The sequence below is a fragment of the Phascolarctos cinereus genome, unplaced genomic scaffold, assembly GCF_003287225.1.
Source record: "Phascolarctos cinereus isolate Bilbo 61053 unplaced genomic scaffold, phaCin_HiC Scaffold_5;HRSCAF=322, whole genome shotgun sequence".
NCBI classification, from domain to species: Eukaryota; Metazoa; Chordata; class Mammalia; order Diprotodontia; family Phascolarctidae; genus Phascolarctos; species Phascolarctos cinereus.
In genome coordinates this window covers 315,262,856-315,284,222 of record NW_027555958.1, presented here as the reverse complement: position 1 = coordinate 315,284,222, position 21,367 = coordinate 315,262,856, and the positions used below count along the sequence as shown (strand labels likewise).

At 46.0% G+C, this 21,367-nt stretch overlaps 1 protein-coding gene across 1 annotated transcript in view; it reads left to right on the top strand.

The window, feature by feature from the left end:
* Positions 1–20,902: 20,902 nt before the first annotated feature.
* The window catches only part of TSPOAP1 (TSPO associated protein 1), a 40,748-nt gene continuing 40,283 nt past the window's right edge, over positions 20,903–21,367 (top strand). The window contains 1 exon segment of the mRNA XM_020991887.2: positions 20,903–21,345. The gene's annotated coding sequence lies outside the window, so the exon portion shown is untranslated.

Genomic DNA, 21,367 nt, shown 5'->3' with positions numbered 1-21,367 from the left:
TTTTTAAATCGGCAGAAGACAGGGAACAAAACCAGGACATTTTTGCAGACCACATTTAAAGTCCCCATTAAAGGATTGAAATACTGATTTTCTCTGCCCCTGCCTGGCTCCCTCATCGCTCAGTCATGCTATTCTACTCTGGAACCACTGTGTGTCTCTTAACCTAAAAGCTGCTCTCTGGTCTGACTGGTGCCGTGGCCCTTCCCTAATGAGCTGCAGTTTTAAGTTTAAACTTAAGCTATTAAAAACCACACTAAGACTTTTGGAACACCCTGTGTAGTATGTAGCATATAAAATGAAACTACCTCACTGTCTGGCCGCATCTCTCTCTCTCTCTCCTCTCCCTCCCATTCCTTCCTCCCTCCCCTCTCTCTGTTTCTATCTGTGTCTCTGTCTCTCCTCCTCCCTCCCCCTTCTCTCTCCCTTTCCTCCTCCTTCCCTCTTCCCTCCTCTCCCCCTTCCTCTCTGTCTCTCTCTGTATGTCTTTCTGTGTGTCTCTCCCTCATAACTAGACTGAAAGCTCTTTGAGAGCAAGGAGTATGACTTAGATGGTGATATCTGCATCTCCTTTATCAAGAATCAACAAAGAATGGGGTATTCCACATGAATATTTCAAATGACAAGTACTCATTCATTCAAACACTAAGAATTTTAGTTCTAACTTTTCTGATAGAAAGTTTTCTAAGATTGATCACACGCTTCCCTCCCTCTGTAAACAATGACTTTTCAACATAGTGTAATAGGTTCAGAGCTTAGCACAGTGCCTGCCGTATAGCAAGCTCTCAATAAAGACTTGCTGACTTACTGATTGACCTTAGAGGCCATCAACTCCAACTCCTTCATTCTAATGATGAGGAAACTCAGGCCCACAGAGGTTAAGTGACTTACTCAATGTTGCCTAAGTAGTAAATGTCAAAGGTAGGTTTTGAACCTTTTCCTCTGAAGTCAGTAATCTTTCCACTGTACCAAGTTGCCTCTAATAATTTAGCTTATTTTTTTTCTTGGATGACTCAATATCATAGTTAAGAATCTAGCTTTTAGATGATCTCCGATGTCCCTTCCAGCTCTATTCTCTTATTATCTTTATTATTATTATTATACCTACATATACCATATTATATATGCCATATACTATATTATTACTATGTTATTATACCCTTATTATCTATCTAGTTCTGTGTCTACTTTTTCATTTTTCTGTTTCCATTCATATCAGCCGTCACCTTTCTCTTTGTCTGTTGCTTTGTCTCCCTCTAACAGCTTCCCCACTCCATTCCCTCTTCTTTGTTGCTTCTAATCTGTGATGAACTGGCAAAACCAGAAAACCAGACTTAAGGATTGAATTGGAGTCCCAAGAGTGAGTACTTGGGCTTTGTGAAAGCTTTTCTGGAAAGCTCAGAGATCTTGTTCATGAACTTCAAGTTTAGGAACTACATTCTAGAACACAGTGTTGCCCAGGAACAGGTCAGTAAGAAGCAGAGGGTGTAGGTGGAATCCCCTTTGAGAATTGATACCTGCCTGCCTCCCTCAACTCCTTAACAGTCTCCTGTAAAATGTGTCAGCCTCAGATTGCAGCTCCAAGTGGGGTGCACCTGCTGAGGATGGATGCTTGGGGTAAAGGACCCTTTTCCACCTACCCAAGGCCTGTGCTCAGCCTCTTTCCAGGACTCCCCCCACTTTCAGTTCATTCCTCTAAATCTGGCACCTGGCACCTCCCCACCCCCACCCACCCTGCCTCATGGGAAATACCTGGAAGGAAGTGAGAATTGGGGGAAACATATGCAGGAAATGGGGGAGGGGTATAACTGTCACCTCATCTCTCAGGGGATTGCGGAGGGGGCAGAGAGAGAAATGCAAACTTAACACTTCGCTCAGATGGGTGAGAGCAGGGTGGGCTCTGAGTTCCCTAAGCGAAACTCGGAAAGGAGAAAGGAAGGGACAGTGAAAGGTGGAGGTCTAGAGCCCAATCTTCCTTTTCTTCTATGCTATAGCTTCTTTGGGGAGCTAGGGCTTGAGGGAGATTGAGAAGTACCCCCCTAGACATCCCAATAGCCCCCTCTTCAATTGTCCCTTCCTCCCCCAGTCTCCAAGGCCTGTGAGAGGAGGGGGTGGGGCAAACCAAAATTATGCTTTCTCTTTACTGAAGCCTTGAGCTCACTTCCTCAGTTCTTCACCCCAAGGGGAGGGGTGGGGAGATAGGGTGGAGCCTCTGGGGAGGGAGTGCACTACTGTCTTCCCTGTTTTATTGTTCTGTTGGGAGATGGGAAGATGACGGAAGGAGCCAGGATTTTTTAGGGCTGAGGGAGATCGGGATGAAATCACTGGTAAATCATATTTGTAAGTGAACTGTTCTAAGGAAAGTGGCCAATCTGTTCTCTTACTCCCGGAGGAAACAGACCACAGCTAGAAAGGGATTGAGTAGGCAGGCTGTAGGTGCTGAAGAGTGGAGAGGCAGCTGGAGACTAGGGCAGCTCCTCCTCAAGAGACATTTGGAAAGAAAAAAGACCTATCTACCTACACTCCACCCCTTAGATATGGGAATCTTCTTCTTCTTCTTCTTCTTCTTCTTCTTCTTCTTCTTCTTCTTCTTCTTCTTCTTCTTCTTCTTCTTCTTCTTCTTCTTCTTCTTCTTCTTCTTGGAAATGCTAAAATTCAGTTGGACTTTAGTGGAAAAAAAAAGATGTAATTTTTTTTCTCATCCAAGTTCATGGACCCCCTGAAATTTACCCAGAGACCCTTTCTCAGAATCTTAGCTAAACTAACTATCCCCTCCTGATAAAATAGAGGCAGAAGCTTGTGTGACGGTGGGAGAGGGATGGATGAGATGATCTTTTCAGGGGTTCTGGGCCCATAATGGCCTTGTAGGCAACCTAGCCATTATCTCTCCCCAATGATGTTTAGCAGGTTGGCTTTCAGGGTCTACAATTAGAGGAACAAGGGAGAAAAATCATCCCCATGTCTCACCCTTGCCTTCTGGATGTGGGATTATTCAGGGTTTTATAGATTTCATTGGACTTAAACTTGAAAAGGATCTAAAGAGATCATCTTGTTCAAACCCTTCATTTTTCGTGGGAAGAAACTGAGGCCCAGGGCATAGGATCATAGATCAACCCATGATAGGCACTTAATAAACACCTGATGATTGATTGATTGATCTAGAGTAGGATGATACCTCAGAGGTGAGCCAGTCAAACTCACTTCATAGATAGGGAAACCCAAGTCCTGGGAATTTAAGTAACTTGCCCAGGTGACCTAGGCCAGAGCTGGTCTTCCGATTTCATTTCAGATAATGTGGGACTGAGCTTCTGAGGATTCCAGGTGAGAGGCCCCCTCACCCCAAGTATGCAAGCACATACTAGCTGGCATTTTTAGGCAACTGTGATCAGAGTGGCTGCTGGGTGTTTCACACACCCAGACAGGACGGATTTGCAAACATGTTTTCACATGCATTCACATCCTCTCTCACACACAAATGCTGACTCTCCCCCACCCTCACACCCCTGACCTGTCCCATGGCCCCTCCCTTGCTGCCTCTCTGCTCTGCACCTCTAACTGCAGGCCCCCACCACTACCATCCTGTGACGAATGAGGCAGGTGGCTGGGGATTGGAGCACTGGAGCATTTTGCCCTTATTTGGCTGGGTCAGGCTCTGGGCCAGGGCCCTCCCCACCCTCCCCAACCAGTCTTTCTCACTTCATCTTTTTGAGGTTTGGCTCAGGGGGCTGGGATGCTGCTTCAAGCACTTTCTAATTGACTCACTTTCTAACGGCCTCCAGCTCCTGAGTTGAGCAGGGCTCGAGCCTCGTGTCCCATTCTAGCTGGGGAGGCCACAGCCAGAGACCCCTACCAACCTCCCTTCTGCCTGCATTCTTATCCTCTCCCCTCAACTCGATAAATATATGTATATTTAAAATGAGGAAGGTATGTATGTGGGAGGGGGTGGGGGAGTGGGGTGTTTGTCCTTGGAGCAGTTCTGCAAACTCCTTGACACCCATTCCATCCAACCTCTCCACAACCCCCCACTTCTGTATACCCTCTGTCCCTCCCACTCCAGTTTCAGCTGTCTTTGGGAGATGGCCACCAGTAATTTCCCCACACTCTGTGAAATAACACTTCAGTGTTATTTATTCAGTTTATTCGGTAACTTGAATAATACTTCCTTCTTTGTTGGGGCTCTTTTATCTTTTTAGCTCTGGGGAAAGAAAATAGGACACAGATTAATGGCCCCATTTTGTGGAGTCTAAAACCGAGGCTCAGAAAGGAACAGACATAGGTCCAGGGTCACACATTAGATAGCAATTGAACCCAGCAGTCCTGGGCTCTCTGCTTCTTTTACCTCCACCCTTTGATGTCCCCCAAATACCCTATTCCTGAGTGAGAAGCTGTGGGAAAAAATCACAGATGATCAAATAAGATAATATTTATAAAGCATTTTGCAAACCTCAAAGCACTATATAAATCCTAGCTATTAGATAAGGGGGTGGATGGGATGGGGAAAGAGTGGACACTTTGGGAACAATGAAGTCAGAAATTTCTCTCCCTTGATTGTCTCCTTTTCTGTTGACTCAGACTCTATCCAAGGATGCACTAATAGATTAATATAATGTTCAATCTTGGCTGGAGAGGACTAGATGAAGCACACTTCCCTCTTCTTGCCAGGAGTATGGTGGACTACTAGTGGAAAATGTTGTTGGACATCATCGATGGGTCAGTTTGTTTTCCTTAACTGTGCTTTTTTGTTATTAGGGAGAGTTCTAATGTGGGGGAGGCAGCTAAGTGGTTACAGTGGATAAAGTGCAGTGTTTGGAGTCAGGAAGACCTGAGTTCAAATCCAGACTCTGAAACTTCCTAGCTATGTGACCATGGGCAAATCTCTGAACCTCCATTTGCCACTGGAGAATGAAATGGCAAACCACTCCAGAGTCTTTGCCAAGAAATTCCCATGGACAGAGGTCCATGAGGTCACAAAGAGGCAGACATGACTGAAACAACTGAACAACAACAACTGGGGAGAGGGGTAGTATTACTGGGAAGTGACATCTATGTAATGAAAAAAATCAATAAAGCTTTTTTTTTTATTAAAAGTATTCATTGATAGATAAGGATTCGCCAAAATGGAAATGGGAGAGATATCCTTACTACTTTCCAGTGTCTGCCTCTTCTTTGTGACATTTTCCTGTGTAGATGCTACCCAAAACCAACTCAATCATTGTGTTACTGTAGCAGAAAGAATTATGACTTTGGCATCAGAGGACCTGAATTCAAATCCTGGCCCTCCAACTTGCTGCCAGTATAAACTTAGATAAGTTACTTCACTTTTCAGGTCCTCATTTTCCTCCTCTGTAAAATGAGAATATTGGATAAGATGTTTAGATCCCTTCTAGCTTTAAATTCATGATTCGATGATGATCTGAAGGAGGCCAGAGGGCTGGGCAGAGTTCAGGGGCCCATGTCATTACCTCTTTCTCCTCTTTGGAGCAGGGTTCCCATGATGCTCTTTTTGGGGGAATTGGGCTCTAGGTAGGACTACTGGGATAGAGAAAATGTATAGTGAAAAAGCCCTCCATGCTTACAAACCCAAAGTGGCAGCAGTCTTCCAACTCCCATGGAAGATGGTCCACTTTCCACAGGTATACACGAGGTCACCCAGGCAGACCTAGAGCTCTTCTCTCTCCCCTCTCTCCATCATCTGGTTCATGGGGAAATGCCACTGGAGACCTTCCAACAGACAGCCCTTCCTGAAGCCATTCCTACTTCTCACACCTCCTGGCTACGGAGTCCCAGGCAAGAATGTCAGTCAAATCTTAGGGGGTGGCTGGTGCACATGTCCTTAAGGATCCAAAGTAATGATCTCTGACTATTCAGGCCCAGCCTGTCCCTTGGGGTGGTGCAACTGAGACTAGGACTGAGAGTCAAGAAACTGGTCTTCTATTCCTGGCTCTACCTCCAGTTACCTGCATGACCTTGGGCAAGTCTCTTCCCATTTCTAGGCCTCAGCTGACACTGCTGTAAAATTAGGAGGCTCAACTAGACACTTCTATGATTCTTTCCATTTCTTACCGTTTATGACCTTAACCAATCAACCAACCTGGCAGAACAGTGCCCGGGCAATTTCACAAGTCGGAGAGACTCCACAGCAGGGGGACAAATGAACGAATCGGCCAACCTGGTTGGATCAGGATGGGGATGTGGGATCTCCTGCTCTGGAGACCTCTAACAACAGCAGTACTTTTCCTCCTTATCTGAGTTGGGGGCCCTGGGGAATTGGGTTGCCTCTTCTCTGCCTAGGAACTGGGGGATGCAGAACCCAGGACCCCACTTGTCTTTTGATGCTGGCTGCAACTTGCCTTGGGCTCTTGAGGGGTCTCTCTCCCTCGCCTCCACATCTCCCTCCTCTTCCCAGGGCCCCCTGACACCTGGAGTTGGGGACTTGGCTCTATTTCTCCAAACTTGTTTCTCCCTCCATTCCAAATTGTTGGTTTAGAAGGGGCTCAATCACCCTCTTCTCTCGTGAAGCTCATCTCATCCCCCCTCCCCCCCATTTCCTGTTTGTGAGCGGTTAGCTTTGTGGCTTCTTTTTCAGGCTCTTCTCTTAGAGACAGGTTATCGAGCCAGCCATCTCTCCCTAGGCCCTGGGAGTGGGGGAGCCTGTGCTTCACAGTAATATCACTCTTGGCCTCAGTTTCCCCCTTTGTACCTAATTCTCTGACACAGAAGAGCATCACTTCTCACCCCTCATTCCAGCCAAGCTAATCTGTTTGCTCTACACTATAGGGGTCACCTTCCTTCTCCTGTCTTGCACTCTTGGGTGCCTCCTTCCCACAGTTATGTCCCTTCTCTTCTTCCAAAACTGGAAGTGTCCCCTTCTCCCAGAATTCTTCCTTAATGCCAGTGGACTCTAACCCAGCCACTGACTCCACTGGCATCTATGCCTCAGTGGGCTTCTTTCTTTGTACCTCACTTCCGGCACCTAGACCAGGGCCCTGTACACAATGCTTTGCTGTTTGTGGATAGCAAAGAATTTAGAATTGAGTTGGGGGATGGGGTGGTATGAGCCAGGAGCCAATATGGATCCTAAGCAGGAGAGAAGGGTAATAAGGTAGGGGATCCTGTATCAATGCCCCTGAATTATCCTGTGACTCTCGGCTCCTTCAGACAACAGCAGATTATGCTGGGCCAGCAGGGAAAGCTGGCATTGCATCATCTACATTTTCAGCTGCCTTCCTCTGCCCTATTGCCCCCACCACTGGGACCCTTGACCCCACTTTCTTCCTTCCTCCTTCCTCTGCCTGTACTCCAACAGTAGGGAAAACCCCAACACTTAGAGAGGTAGGAGGGGAGAGATGGAGAAGACACCCAAAGGGGCCTCAGACCCACCCCCATCCCACCATCACTAAGAGTAAGAAATACCCATATTGCAAAAGCTGAATCTCTCCAAGGGCCCCCATGAGAAGAAGGAAGGCATTTCCAACTCTAAACTAGGAATCATTATCTCTGGCGGGGAAGAGGACAGGATTGTATTACAAATGGGACAAATCTACTACCTTTTCCATTTCCCTCACGTAGTGGATAGACTACTAGACCTCCAGTCAGGAAGAGCTGGGTTCAAACCCTGACTCCAACACGTGATGATGGGCAAATTACTTAATCTTTCAGTTTTCTCAGCTGCAAAATTGGGATAATAACACTTTAAGTACCTACTTAAAGGTAGGTTTCAGGGTTCTTGTGGGGATCAAATGAGATAGCAGATGTAAAGTGCTTAGAAAACCTCAAAGCACTATTATAATAGCTAATAATAGCTATAATAACTACTAATATTAGCTAGTGTTGTCCAAGTGAAATCAGGTTTGTTTGTTTTTTAAGGCTGCCTTGAAGGAAAAAAGTAAATCACAAGACAGTAATCTGAGGTGGGAGTTGCTAAGCCATTCCCTTCTTCTGCCTTTCTGGTAACAGTGTGTGTGTGTGTATGTTGGGGGGGGGAGGAAGTGGGGAGGTGGAATTGCACGTTGATGACATATTTTTGAACCTCAGAGCTTTGGGAGCCTCTCTTAGTAGGGTCTGCATTCTTTCATCCTGACTGTGGTATGAGAGAAGCATCAGGTGATAGGGAGAAGGGCATTGGTCTGAGCATCAGTCAGGAGATGCAGATTTTAATCTAGGCTCTGTTTCCTAGCTGTGTGACCTTGAGTCAGCCACTTCTCTCTGGGCTTTGGTTTCTTCTGTAACAGTCAGTCAGTCATTTGTCAGCAAACATTTACTAAGTGCTTACTATGAGCCAGACACTGTGCTAAGTGTTGGAGATACAAAGAAAGGTGAAAGATGGTCCCTGTTCTGTAGAAGAGCACAGTCTGATGGGGGAGACATTGGGGCAAGTCAATGAATCTCTCCAAGCCTCAGTTTCCTTACCTGTAAAACGAAGGGGTTCTACCAGATGGCCTCTAAGTTTCCTTCTAGCTTTAAACATATGAACAACTATGTTCAAGCAAGCTATATGTAGAATAAATTGGGAATAATCAACAGAGGGAAAGTACTAGAATTAAGGGGGAATGGGAAAGGTTTTCTGAAGAAGGTGGGATTTTAGGTGGGACTTAAAGGAAGTCAGGAAAACCAAGAGGTCTAGATTAGATGTTCTCTAAACAGCCTCCCATATCAGTTGTTTTCTGGATCTGTGATCCCCAGGCTCTAGCCTGATCCTCAAAAAGGGACGTACAGCATAAAGTAGGGCTTAGACCCATTGATGTTTCAGTAGGTTGAGGAGGGGGAGAGATGGAAAGGGATGAGAGGACAGGGCTGTGCAGAAAAGTCCCTTCAACGGAAAGCCCAGCTCTGATGTGAAGGGCCCAGCGCCACCCTGTTCTGCAGCCTTAGGAAGCTCATTGGTGAATAACTATAACTGACATAATACATTGTGTTGAAGTTTGCAAAGTATTTTGTAACAGGTGTTTGGCCCATACCTGTTATACTATGCTTACATTCTATCATTTGTTTCACACATCTCTGTGAAGTAGCTACTGTAGATATTATTTTCCTTTTTCTACTAAGGCATCCCAACCACCCTCCCACACAGGGAAGTACTCTGATGTTCCATAAGGAATGACATTACTAAGGGCTGCTACTGGGTATCTAGAGTTATGGTACGGTAGGGTAGGAGTGATCAGTAAGGTTGGGCTAAGGATGGGGACACTTGGACAGCTAAGTGGCACAACAGACAGAGTGCCAGGCCTGGAGTTTGGAAGACTTGAGTTCAAATCTGGCCTGAGAAATTACTAGCTGTGTGACCTTGGGAAAGTCACTTAACCTCTGCCTCTATTTATTCATCTATATAATGGAGATAATAACGCCTTGCAGGGTTGTTATAAGGATCAGATGAGATAATAATTATAAAGCACTTGGCACTTAGCACTACATAAATATTAGCTGTTGATTATGATTATTGATTATGATTGGGGGCAGCTGGGTGGCACGATGGATAGAGTGCTGGGTCAGGAGGAAGGAAGACTTGTCTTCCTGAGTTCAAATCCATCCTCAGACACTTACTAGCTGTGTGACTCTGGACAAGTCGTTTAACCCTGTTTGCCTCAGTTTCTGAATCTGTAAAATGAGCTGGAGAAGGAAGTGGCAAACCACTTCAGTGTCTTTGCCAAGTAAACCCCAAGTGGGGTTATGAAGAGCCAGACATGACTGAAAAATGACCCACATTGATTATGCTTATTATTGCAGAAGCATGTGAGAGGGAATGGTTTAACTTTGGGAGATTTGAGGTTGCTTCTTTTGTGGAGAGGCAGCCAGATCAGCCCCATCCCCTCAATTTAACTCTCTCATTCTTTCTTTACCACACCTTGTCCCTGAAATATGACCCTGTAGGTGCCTCTGATTTGTGACTATGCAACAGTGTGTATGTGTGTGTGTGTGTGTGTGTGTGTGTGTGTGCACTTCTGTATGTATTCTATACATGTATATGTGTATAGCCCCTACTGGTCTGAAAATAAGCCACTCCTGAATACAGCTGAACTCCTAAAATTAGATTCCTTTGAAAGCAGGATAATATATAGAGATAGATACTACACACACACACACACACACACACACACACACACACACACACATATACTTAAGCAGTCGATCAACAAGCATTTATTAAGAGCCTACTATGAAGAAAGGTAAAAAGATTGTTCTTGCCCCCAGGGAGCTTATGTTTCAATGGAGGCAACAACTTGAAAAAAAAATTGTACATATAGATACATATGGGGCAAATGAAAGGTAATCTCAGAGGGAAGACACTGTGTGGGCATAAGGGGGTGGGGGATGAAACCCAGGATTAAGGGGTAAGGTGGGATTTGAGCTGAGTTTTGGAGGAAGCCAGAGGCAGAGACAAGGAGGAAAAGAATTCCAGGCCTGGGGGACAGCTGGTGAAAAGGCTTGGAACCAGGACATAGAGTGTCTTGTGGATAGAGGAACAGCAAGAACGCCAATGCCGCTGAGTTGGAGAGGACATGATGGAAGGGAATAACTTATTAGAAGACTAAAAAAATTGTCATTGTTCATCCTTCATTTTTGAAGAGAATCAATAACATCATAGGTGTTGTCTTGACTTGTGCTTGAATAGTTTAAGTGAGGCAGAGCTGCACGAGGTCATCAGCCTCACTTTCTCTTCCAGGGTCATCAAAGTCCAGTGGCAGGACAAAAGTCAGGATGACTAGCGATGGCCTAGGATGCAGTGGCTGACCTTGGCATCTTCAAAGTCTGGCCAAGCTCTAAGCACTCCACAATGCCTGCTTCAGCTGCCTTCATGACCGTTGGAACAAATTGTTCTCATCTGCCCATTCCACCAGAGAAAGTCTTCTCACACTTGGAGTAGACACTCTCCCCCTCCCCACCAACCCCCTCAACTAAGTCACCTATTGGTTTGAGTCCTATCAATTACTCTCAACCTGGTTTAGCCCGTCTGCTGAGACGGTTTGCTGGAGTGTGATTCTGCACATGCTACACAGCTTCTTGGAGCTACAGGTAGGAAGGAGGTAGATTGTGAAGGGCTTTAAAAGCCAGAGGATTTTCTATTTGATCCTGGATGTGATAGGGAACCACTAGAGTTTACTGAATAACGGGGGTGACATAGAAACTCAAGGGTGGATGATTCATCAATGTGAATACTTTCATCCAGTCTAGATCCCAGTCCTTTCAGGCCTCTTCATGACTTCCAGTGTCTCAAAAAATCATTCAGAAGAGAAGCTTCTCACTTGAGGCTAGGTAAAAATCAATTAGGCTATCCCTCGGGTCACAGATATACCTGTCCGGAAACTTTGATTAGAAGCCTAGAGCAGTACGTGCTAGGAGATAGAATGCTGGGCTTAGAGTCAGAGGAGCTGAGTTGCAACTCTGTGTCTGCTACTTAATAGCTATGCTCCCAGGAAGTCACCTAACCCCTCTGAGTCTTAGTTTTGTTTCCTTTTGTTTTTTTAATCTGTAAAATGAAAGGGTTCTATTAGATGGCCTCTAAGGTCATTTTCAATAACCTCAGTCTATGATCCTTTCCAGATAGGACGTTGCTGGCTAAGCTTGAGCTCCCCTGGCCTAGGCTTTGAGAATACAGACTCATCTCCATGCTGTGATTCAGCATCAGAGAAAGACTTTGGAGGAAGATTTAGGGAAATATTAAATTTTATTTATTTATTTATTTTTTACTTTATTTTGTTAATTTATTTTGATTTATCAACAATCACTTCCATATGCTTTTGAGTTGAAAATTTTTCTCTCCCTTCCTCCCCCCCACCTCCAAGACGGCGCACAATCTGATATAGGCTTTACATTTACATACCCATTAAACATATTTTCACATTAGTGAAGTTGTAAGTAAAAATTAGAAATTGAAATATTAAATTTTAAAGCCATAGATTTGAATAATTATCTTAAATAATGATAGGAACTGGAACTGTGATTTCATTGATACAGAAATCTCCTGGATGAAGAAACTCCCTTTATCAATGCAGTTTACCACCTTCTTTGTGACTCATAATCTTAGAGAGTTGCTTAGGGCCCTGAAAGGTTAAGGTGACTTGTATAGGGTCACACAGCCCATATGTGTCAGAGGTGGCACTTGGACCCAGGTCTTCTTGACTCAGAGGCCAGATTTATGCTGAGTTTGTTCTGATGGCACCTGGCCAGGTGTCCATTGAATGGGGACATTGAATGTGGGGCAAGGTTGCACTTTCAGACAGGTGAGATCTATTGTGCTGGGTTCACTGTCTATTAGTAAAACTATATGATGCATAGAAAAAATAAGGCTTCTAAATGTAGGTTTGTATTGGAAAGGTCAAAAAGTACCTGAAGAAAAATCAGTGTCATTTTGTTGACTTAAAACCAGTTTCCTCCATTTTCCAATTTTTAAGTATACACTGAAAAATAATCATGCAAATTCACCTTACTTAAACAATATATCTGTGTAAAATTTTTAAAAAATTACATTCAAATAAAAGGTTCTATTCATTTCATTGATCTGCAGATGGCCAAGATGAAAAGGAGGGCTCGTAAAAATGAATAAAGCCACAAGTGCAATTATGCCTACCTAGATTTCCTACAAGCCAAATTCTGGAGAAAAGCAGAATTGGTATTCTGACCATGGTGGTACTTAATTATGTGATTGCATGTGTCTTTGTATGACACATGTGTGCTTGACTGTACATCTCTATGTGTATGCGTGAGATTGTGTCCCTGATCCACATGCTCCAGTTTTGCCCATGAGCTAACCTTGATCATGACATTCTAGGTATAGAGGGTTCCTTAAACTATATTTGAGACCCCACAACTCCAGGCAGTGAAGCTGAGGAAAAAGGGCTGATCTTGGCCTGTGGACAAGAGTTATGCTCTCCTCTGGTCTTCTTCACTTATTTATTCATTCATTCATACAAAGAAGTGCCTACTATGTGTAAGGTACTCTATCCTCACTTGAAATCCTCATTAGCTGTTTATATGCCCAACTGAAGTTCCTCTTCACCTGTCTTCCTTCGCTCCAGCATTGCACATTCATAGGATTGTAGATTCTTAGAGCTGGAATGGACAGAAGAAATTTTTTGATCCAATCCCTTCATTATACAGATGAGTAAACTGAGGCCCAGAGAGACAGAGAATATCTTGCCTAAGGAAACATAAGTGCTAAATAGCAGAGCTAAGATTTGAACTCATGTTTCTTTCCCAATGCTTAGCACAGTGCCTGGCAGGCAGCAGATGCTTAATAAAGGCTAAGGGCCCTAAGTGGGGATAGGAAAGGGTCCTGTGAGGAAGCTTAGAACCCAGGTTGCACTGGAAAGACTTACATGAACTGATGCTGAACCAAAGTGAGCAGAACCAGGAGAACATTGTACACAGTAACAGCAACATTGTTCAATGATCAACTATATGATAGACTTAGCTCTTCTCAGCAATACAACGATCCAAGACAATTTCAAAAGACTCATGATGGAAAATGCTATCCACATCCAGAGAAAAAACTATGTAGTCTGAATTCAGATTGAAGTATACTATTTTCACTTTTTTTGGGTTTGTTTTTCGTGGCCTTTCCCTTTTGTTTTATTTCTTCTTTCACAACATAACTAATGTGGAAATATGTTTACATGATTGCACATATATAACCTATATCAGATTGCTTGCTGTCTTGGAAAAGGGGGATGGGTGGGAGAAAAAATTTAGAGCTCAAAATTTTATGAAAAGTGGTTGTTGAAAACTATCTTTACATGTAACTGGAAAAAATAAAATATTATTTCCACCCCCCCCAAACCCAGGTTTCAGTGGGCCCCTTATTGACCAGTTTCCTTTTCATCTCTTCTCTATCTTAGTCTCACCCATGGTGGCAGCATGATGAAACTCCTAACAAAGTCAAGGTAAGGTGTGGGGAGAGTCTGTAGGGGAGGCAGGTCTCACTTTGGGGCCCTCCTCAGAAAACTGGCAGCTGATAAGCCCAAGATGCTGAGATAGAGTACGGAGAACTATGAGGTGACGGGTACATTCAATGCCTCTCTTTACCCTGGGGATACTGTGGAAAATGGGACATGGAAGTGGAGAGGAAGGATAACCCCTGAGAGTTACTGAACGTTAGAGGAAACTTAGGCTTGGGGAAGAGTTAGGGATTTGTTCTAGATCACACAAACTAATTGGTTTCAGAGCCAAGATTAGAATCCAGGAGTCCTGTAAAGGTTTTTCACACAGATTTCAATACATCAAAGAGCTGTGATTTCATCCATCAGGGTCTTTCTTCCTTAGACAACTCACTTTGTGAGTCAAGGCTGAAAATCATTCTTCACTCCGAGGCCATTCTTCTGGTGATGGTAGGCCAGGCCTCGGCCATCAGATCTCAGGACCTGTACTTGAAGTCCTTCCAATTTTGTGGAACCTGCTTCAGCAGGTTGGGCTAGGTTACTCTTGGTGTTTCCAAGGTCTTCTCCACACATCTCTACAGAAGAAGAGGAATTGAGTACAAGCAAAAAGGTTCATGTTGTAAAGAGAGAATGTCACAGTGGAAAGAATGCTGAGTTGTTAGTCTCCAGAAGTCAAGTCAACAAGTAGGGATGTTCTGGTAAATGGTTTAACAACCAGCTGGGGGGGTGGGTGGGAAATGTGTGTGCAGGAAACACTTTAAAGTTTAATCTGCATTATTAGCAATTTCCCCATCACTTTCTTTAAGTTTAGACAATCAACAACAACAAAAATAAATCGAGCCCTGATTTGTACTGTTTGGCAATTACTAAGGTGTAAACGATCACACTGAAAATTTAACAACCAGCTTTCCAGAGCTTATTTTCCTTATTTTCCTCTAGAATTGGGTTTGAATTTTGACCCCCTGGTTGTATGACCTTAGGCAAGTCTCTGGCCTTTGCTGGGCCTTAGCTGTTTCCACCTATAAAATGAAGGGGTTGGACTAGATTATTCCTAAGGTATTTCCCAGCTCTGGTCTCCTATGGGACTCCTAGACTTCTTCCCTTTTTCAGCCTTTCTAGGGACCTTGTCCAGGGCAGTACTTGGGGAGGGGAGAACCACTCTTTGGGGAGGGACATAAAGTGTTGCTGAGAGGACCTGGGGTAATTCCTTGAGGGAAAAGGACACTTCAGAGAAAGAGTGTCTGAGGGGTAGGAGTTCAAACCCAGGTTACTGTGCAAACATGATACTCTTATCCCCCTTATCACTCCTTGCAGCCACTTCCCCTCCCCACCCAGGGTCTGGGGTAGGGAGTGAAGGGGTCTCTTAAAGGAGCACAGCCACATTTCTGCATTGCTGATTCTATCCCGTGTGATCTACTAGCTTTACAATTCTCTCTCCTCCCTCACCATCATCCTTTCTCCTGGCTTGCAAGACCTGAGCTGACCTCTGTCCCGTTATGAGACAGCTAGATAGAATAGTGGTTAGAACACTGGACTTGGAATGAGGAAGGCCTGGGTTCAAATGCTGCTTCAGTTTCTTACTAAAGCTATGTGATCCTGGGGAAAAAAATTTAACCTCTCTGGGACTTCAGTTTCTTCATCTGTAAAATAAGAAGATTGGTGTCAGTGACCTCCAAGGTCACTTCCAGGTCTAAATCTTCTGTGCTCCATCCGTGTCTCAATTCCTTTTCCACTCTATCCTGTTGTCCCTTTCTTCCACCTTAGGGCTCTGGGAGGGGGTGAGGCCAGAGGTGTGGTAAGGGAATCAAGCTGGTCAGTCCTTTCATCTGTATGTATGAAGGGGAGGTGGGGACTGTGAATCAGAGAACTGAGGTGAAGAGGCTGTGTGGAGTTGGGGACCCAAAGGGTGGTCCCGTGGACCCTAGTACAAAGGAACACTTGGTCTTTCTAGAGGTTCCCCCCTTTCTCTGGATCCATAGAGACTCTCACCCTCTCTTGAAGATCTCCCCAGAATTAATTCCTCCCAATTCCACAGTGCCCACAGTCTTAAACTTAAGTGTTTTGAGATACTGGGGGAATGGCATAGATAGGGTTGGAGTCCAGGTAGCCTTCTTCAGCATGGCTGCTGGATCCTCAGCTCAGCTAAGATCTCCATCTCCTTCCTCCACTTCATGGTCTCTCTTCCTTCCACACCCAGGGGGGCCCTACTCTAAGGCTGCTTCCTGCCTCCTGTCCTCTTCCCTGCCCCCCTCCATGAGGGAAGGGGGTGGGGTGGGCAGGTGGGCGGGCCCTCCAGCCTGGTGCCCACATCCGCTGAGCCCTGCCCCTCCCCCACCTGCTGTCCCCTGAGCTCACCCAGGAGTCCCTTCCTCTCTCCTTTTCTGGGGATGGGGAGTGGGGGGGCCTGGGGGTGGCTTCTCGCTTCAGTTACCCCAAACCTTCACCCATCTTCCTTCTTGCTCACCTTCCCCCCTAAGCACTTTATCCTCATTCCATTTGCCCCCTTCAACCTGCTACCATAAACCCCTTAGGGGGCCAGTCAGGGCTGGGAGCTTCAGGGAAGGGAGGAGACAAATTCAACCCTGTGCTGTCCAGAAAGAAAATGGCACTCTCTTCAGACCCAGTCCTCCACCCCACACCTGCCTCAGGTATCTCTGCCAACCCCCACCCTCCTTGAGTACCAAGTTGGCTCATTCCTCTCAAAGGGGAAAAGATGTACATTGGATGGGCTTCTGGGGGCCTTGGCTAGGAAAAGATGTTTCTAGGCTAGAATTCCTCTGGTTCCAGAGCTGGACAAGAGGGTCTCACAGGGAATATGGAATTGGGGGCTCTTGATCTTTACCTCAAACTGTTTCAAGCACCTCCAATTGCCCTTTCTGCTCAGACCTCATCTATTTTTTCTTGCCCTGCTATCCATGCCCCCATGCTTGGAGAAGGGCTCCTGGTCCTATTCCGGGACTCATCTGGCTTCTTTTTCCCTTGTGGCCCCACAGTGGGGTAATCTCCTATCCTTCCTTCCCCCACCCCACCTTATGTTCCAGTGCAATTGCTGGAGGAAACTGAGGCCCAGAGAGTGGAATATTTTAACTAAGGTTGTGCAGCAGGCCCAGACTTAGGCTTCTGGACACTCAGTCAATCACCTCTGGGTATCACCTCTGGCCAAGAGAGTTGAGAGATTTCTCTGGTCTCTAGGCTGGAGGAGCCTGGGGAAGACAAGCATTTCCTCACACTGGGGGCCAAGGTTTCTATTCCACTCTAGGATTCATTCCACCATGAGTCCATGTGCCCTCTGGGAGCCTTCCTCCAAATCTCAAATGAGGTATAGCCTGGCTTATATATATATCTATATATATATATATATCTATATCTATATATCTACATCTATGTAGATATATGTATATCTATATAGATATATATATATATAAGATATATATATATATATATATCTACATATATATATATATATATATATCTATATATATATATATATATATATATCACCCAGAAATAGAGCAAAAAAAAAACTGAGGCCCTGCGTGCCTGCCAGGTCCCATGAGGGGAAAGAGCAGGGACCTGTAGTCTAGGGTCTTTTGATGCCACCGACCCATAGTATGTGCATCCTTTGCTACCCCTCCCCCCTTCCCTTGCTTTCCCTAGGACCCAGCATTGCTACTGGTTTCCTGTCAGTCTGTCTTGCCAACCCGGGGGACTAGGGTGGGGGGAGGAGTTCTCTAATCTCCTGGGGCCGCCTGCCTAGTTGGGGGTGGGGGTGGGGGGTGGAGTGAGGGAGGGGTGGAGCCAGCAGCCCTATGGGTGGTTGATCACTCTGTGGTCAGTCCCACGTGGTCCGTGGGGTTATAAACTGTGCCCGCTTAGCAGAAGACCCCATTTCAGCTCTGGGAGCACACAGGCTACTCCTCACCCACTCCATCATGGTAGTACCACCAGGTAAGTGTCGATGCGTACCCCTTTCTCTCCCTTCTCCCCATCTCACAAACATGGGGGGAAGATGGAGGTCAGGGATAAAAACTGGGCCTGGCATAGGTCTTGAGGAGAGAAGGAAAGGTCTGGGGAGTGAAAGTGGAGGAGGAGGAATAGTGTAGGGTAGTGCCTCAAGGTGTTAGAAGTTAGGGCAGAAAGAGTGAAAGACAGGCTGGCAAGCAGAGGAACTGAGGAAGGGCAGGCAGTCTTGAACTGTAAGGCTGAGGAAGGGAGGGGCCTGGGAACCAAGTTTTCTTGAAAGTTTGAATTCTGACTCTACCCTTTGGGGGGGGGAGGGTAGAGGAGAACAGAGGAGCTGTTCCTTGTGTACAGAGCTTTTGTTTCTTTACTGCCTGGGACGAGGGTGGAAAAATTCCTCTCAGCCCTAGAGATGGAGGAAGAAGTGGCAGAGACCCTTAGTGGCAGAGATAGCTAGTGAGTCCAGAGTGTAGGTGCCAGAAAGAAGCTTGGTGATGGGAATTAGGGACAGCAGAGAGGTCCATGGCCCTCCTGTGGCAGACCCCTCTATTGCTACCTCCACCCAAGATGGCCACATCCGTGGCACCCAGGATTCACCATTGGTGGGAGGGCCCATCAGGGAGCCACAGGGTATAAGAGACTAAGGGCTTCTTTGTAATTGAGAGTTGAACTAGAGCTAAGGATAAGCAGGGATGGGAAAACAGAGCCAGGCAGGGAGGTCTGGTTAGGGGAGGCATTGAAGAGGAGACTGTGTGTGGTTAAGGGAGGATAGGTAAAAGGGGAATGCTCTTGGGGAAAGGGGTAAGTTAGTAAGGATCATTGAAATGGGATGGAAATTTGGTGAGATTGGGGTAAATTGACATGGGAACCATGGTCTACACCTGTTTCTGCTAGAAAATGGCTGCGGGTGGTAGGGGTGGGGGTTGCTTTGGAGGACAGGAGATGTACCCAAAGAGGAAGTGGGGGGGAAGGTTGAGAGGAGGGGAGGATGAGCGCCATGCTGAGTCACTGCCCATGAGGCTCAGGGCGGGTCCCCTCACTGCCCTAGTTATACTTCAGAAGGAGTCCCAGAAGTCTGGAGCTGGGGGGGGGGGACTGGAAATAGGTAGGCCTTTTTGGAAGACAGACAAAGGTAAGGGTTGGGGTAGGGGTGGGGTGGGGGTGGGGTCTCTCTCAAAGCAGGTGGCAGAAGAAGGAAGTGGGCAGACCCACCAGCTCGACAGACACAGACAGACAGTGCAGTCACCCATAAAGTAGAAAGCACTACTAACAGCAATGTAGGGTGTAGTGTTTCCTACTTTATGGATGAGTGTACTGTGGGCTTCGGAGACACGCCATCCATTACTCTCACCGCCCCTCTTCTGGACTCTCAGCCTAGTGGCACCAAGGATCAGGTAAATACTTCCCCAATGACCAACACTGTCCCCAGACCATTCTGTGCTCCAGCCTAGTGCCCCTAATGGCAACATCTACTAAGGGCTGACTAAAAAACTCATCCCCAGCCTATGCTGTCAAATGGATAATTCTCTGCTGGGCAGAGGAGAGCCTGTAAATTTTAATAATCCTTTCCCCCTTTCCCTCTTTCCTTCTACTGCTGGCAGTACCTTGTGGTCCCTTAAACAGTGTTCTGGGGAGGGGGAATAAGGGCATAGTGGGAGGGTGGGACCTTCCTGAAATTTGGGGAAGATCCTCAGAGAAGCTTGGAAATGTTATTCTCATGGACCTGAGGCCCAACGGAGCCAGAAGCCTCAGGAGTCAAGGAGGAAGAAGAGATGATGGGGGTGGGGGAGGAATCAATGATTATGTTCATGACCTCCAACTAATAAAGAAATGATTTCCCCTTTCCTTGTCGTCTGAGAATTATGTTACTGGTGGCACAGTGACAGATGGTTAAGTGGCTGGGGGTTGGGGAAAGGGGGACAGCCATGAGAATCAGAAGCAACGCACATGGTGGGCATTTCAGGGTCCTTTAGTGTGTTGGGGTTGGGACTTGGAGGAAGGGCAGAGATTCGGGCTGCTGACACTACCACCATAGCGGCCCAGCAGTACCTCACTTCCTCTCTACTGCCTCTAAAGAGAGTACTGATCATTGGGATAGGATGGGGAAGGGGCAAGCAGACCCCGGGGCTGAGCTAGCCCCTTGCAAGAAGAACAGGATCTATACTGGTTGGGTACAAGTGAAAAGCTTAGAACGGCAGGAGAGCAGGAAAGGGGCAAGACCTAGGACCCAGAAGGGCTATGATTCCTGGCACCCTTGACCCACTCCAACCCCTACCCAATACCTGCTCACCTAGGGCCTGGGACTACATTAGGAAGTGAAAAGTATCCATACCCACTAGGGGGTGCTATTTCCCCCTCCCTCTCCTTGCCCCCACCTCCACCCCCACCCCAGCTGTCACTCCAAAGCCCCAGAGGAAATAATAAAACACATGAGGCTCATATACAGAAATGAAACTTTGGGGTTAAGAGAGACCTTAGAGGATATTTAGTCCAACCTCATTTTCCTCATTTTACAAATAAGGAAAGTAAGGTCTAGAGGGGGAAAGTGTCTGTCCCCCAGGGAACCCATGGGTCTCTCCACTCCTGTTCTGCACCATACCATATTTCTTCATATACACAGACATATACGTATACATGGACATATAAATATATATATATATATATAATATATATATGTATATACTTTGACACACATGGATACATACACATACGTTGACATGCTTATACAGTGTCCCATTAAAACATATGCTGACATACTCATATTACACACAAACACAGTCCCCTCCCTCTTTCCCTAGTGACACAAACATTAGTTTGTCAGAATCACCCATTCTGAGAAAACTCTTATCAGCGGGCTGTTGTCTGTTCCCCAGAATGCCACATGAGGGCGCATGGAAAGGGAGGAAAGGGTGGATACCTATGGAGTAGAGCTGTCCCCATTATAATGTATACTATTCTAGTTCCCAAGGAGCCCCTATGCTGATGTGAACCCCACAATCCAGTCCACGCATGTGCCCACTCTCCCGCCAGACCACTACAAATGATGTCCTCTTCATTCACGTAGGGGTAGAAATGTATTCCCAGATCCCTGACCCACAGGGACTTCTAACTAGGTGGGAAGGATGGAGAGCAGATAGGAGGGGAGACTTCCTGGAAGTTGGAGGTGAAAGAGGCAAGGACTGAAGAGGATGTGGGCTTTCTCCGAGAAACGTGTAGGTTCCAGAGAGACGGAGCTGTGAAGGATTCCGGGATTTCTGTTTCTCACTCTCTGTGTCTCTCTATTTCTATTCCCATTTCTCTGTTAGTCTTTCAGCCTCTTTGTCTTTCTGCCTTTCCATTTTTTTATTCTCTCTCTCTGTCTCTGTCTTTCTCTGTCTCTGTCTCTGTCTCTGTCTCTTCTCTCCTTCCCTCTTTCCTTCCTCCCTCATTCTCTCTTGCCTTCTTTATCTCTCTCTTTCTACTCCTCTCACTGCTGTCTCTCAGATCTCTCTGCTACCAGAGAGGAGGAAAGGGATAGGTAAGTGCTTGCATTCCAATTT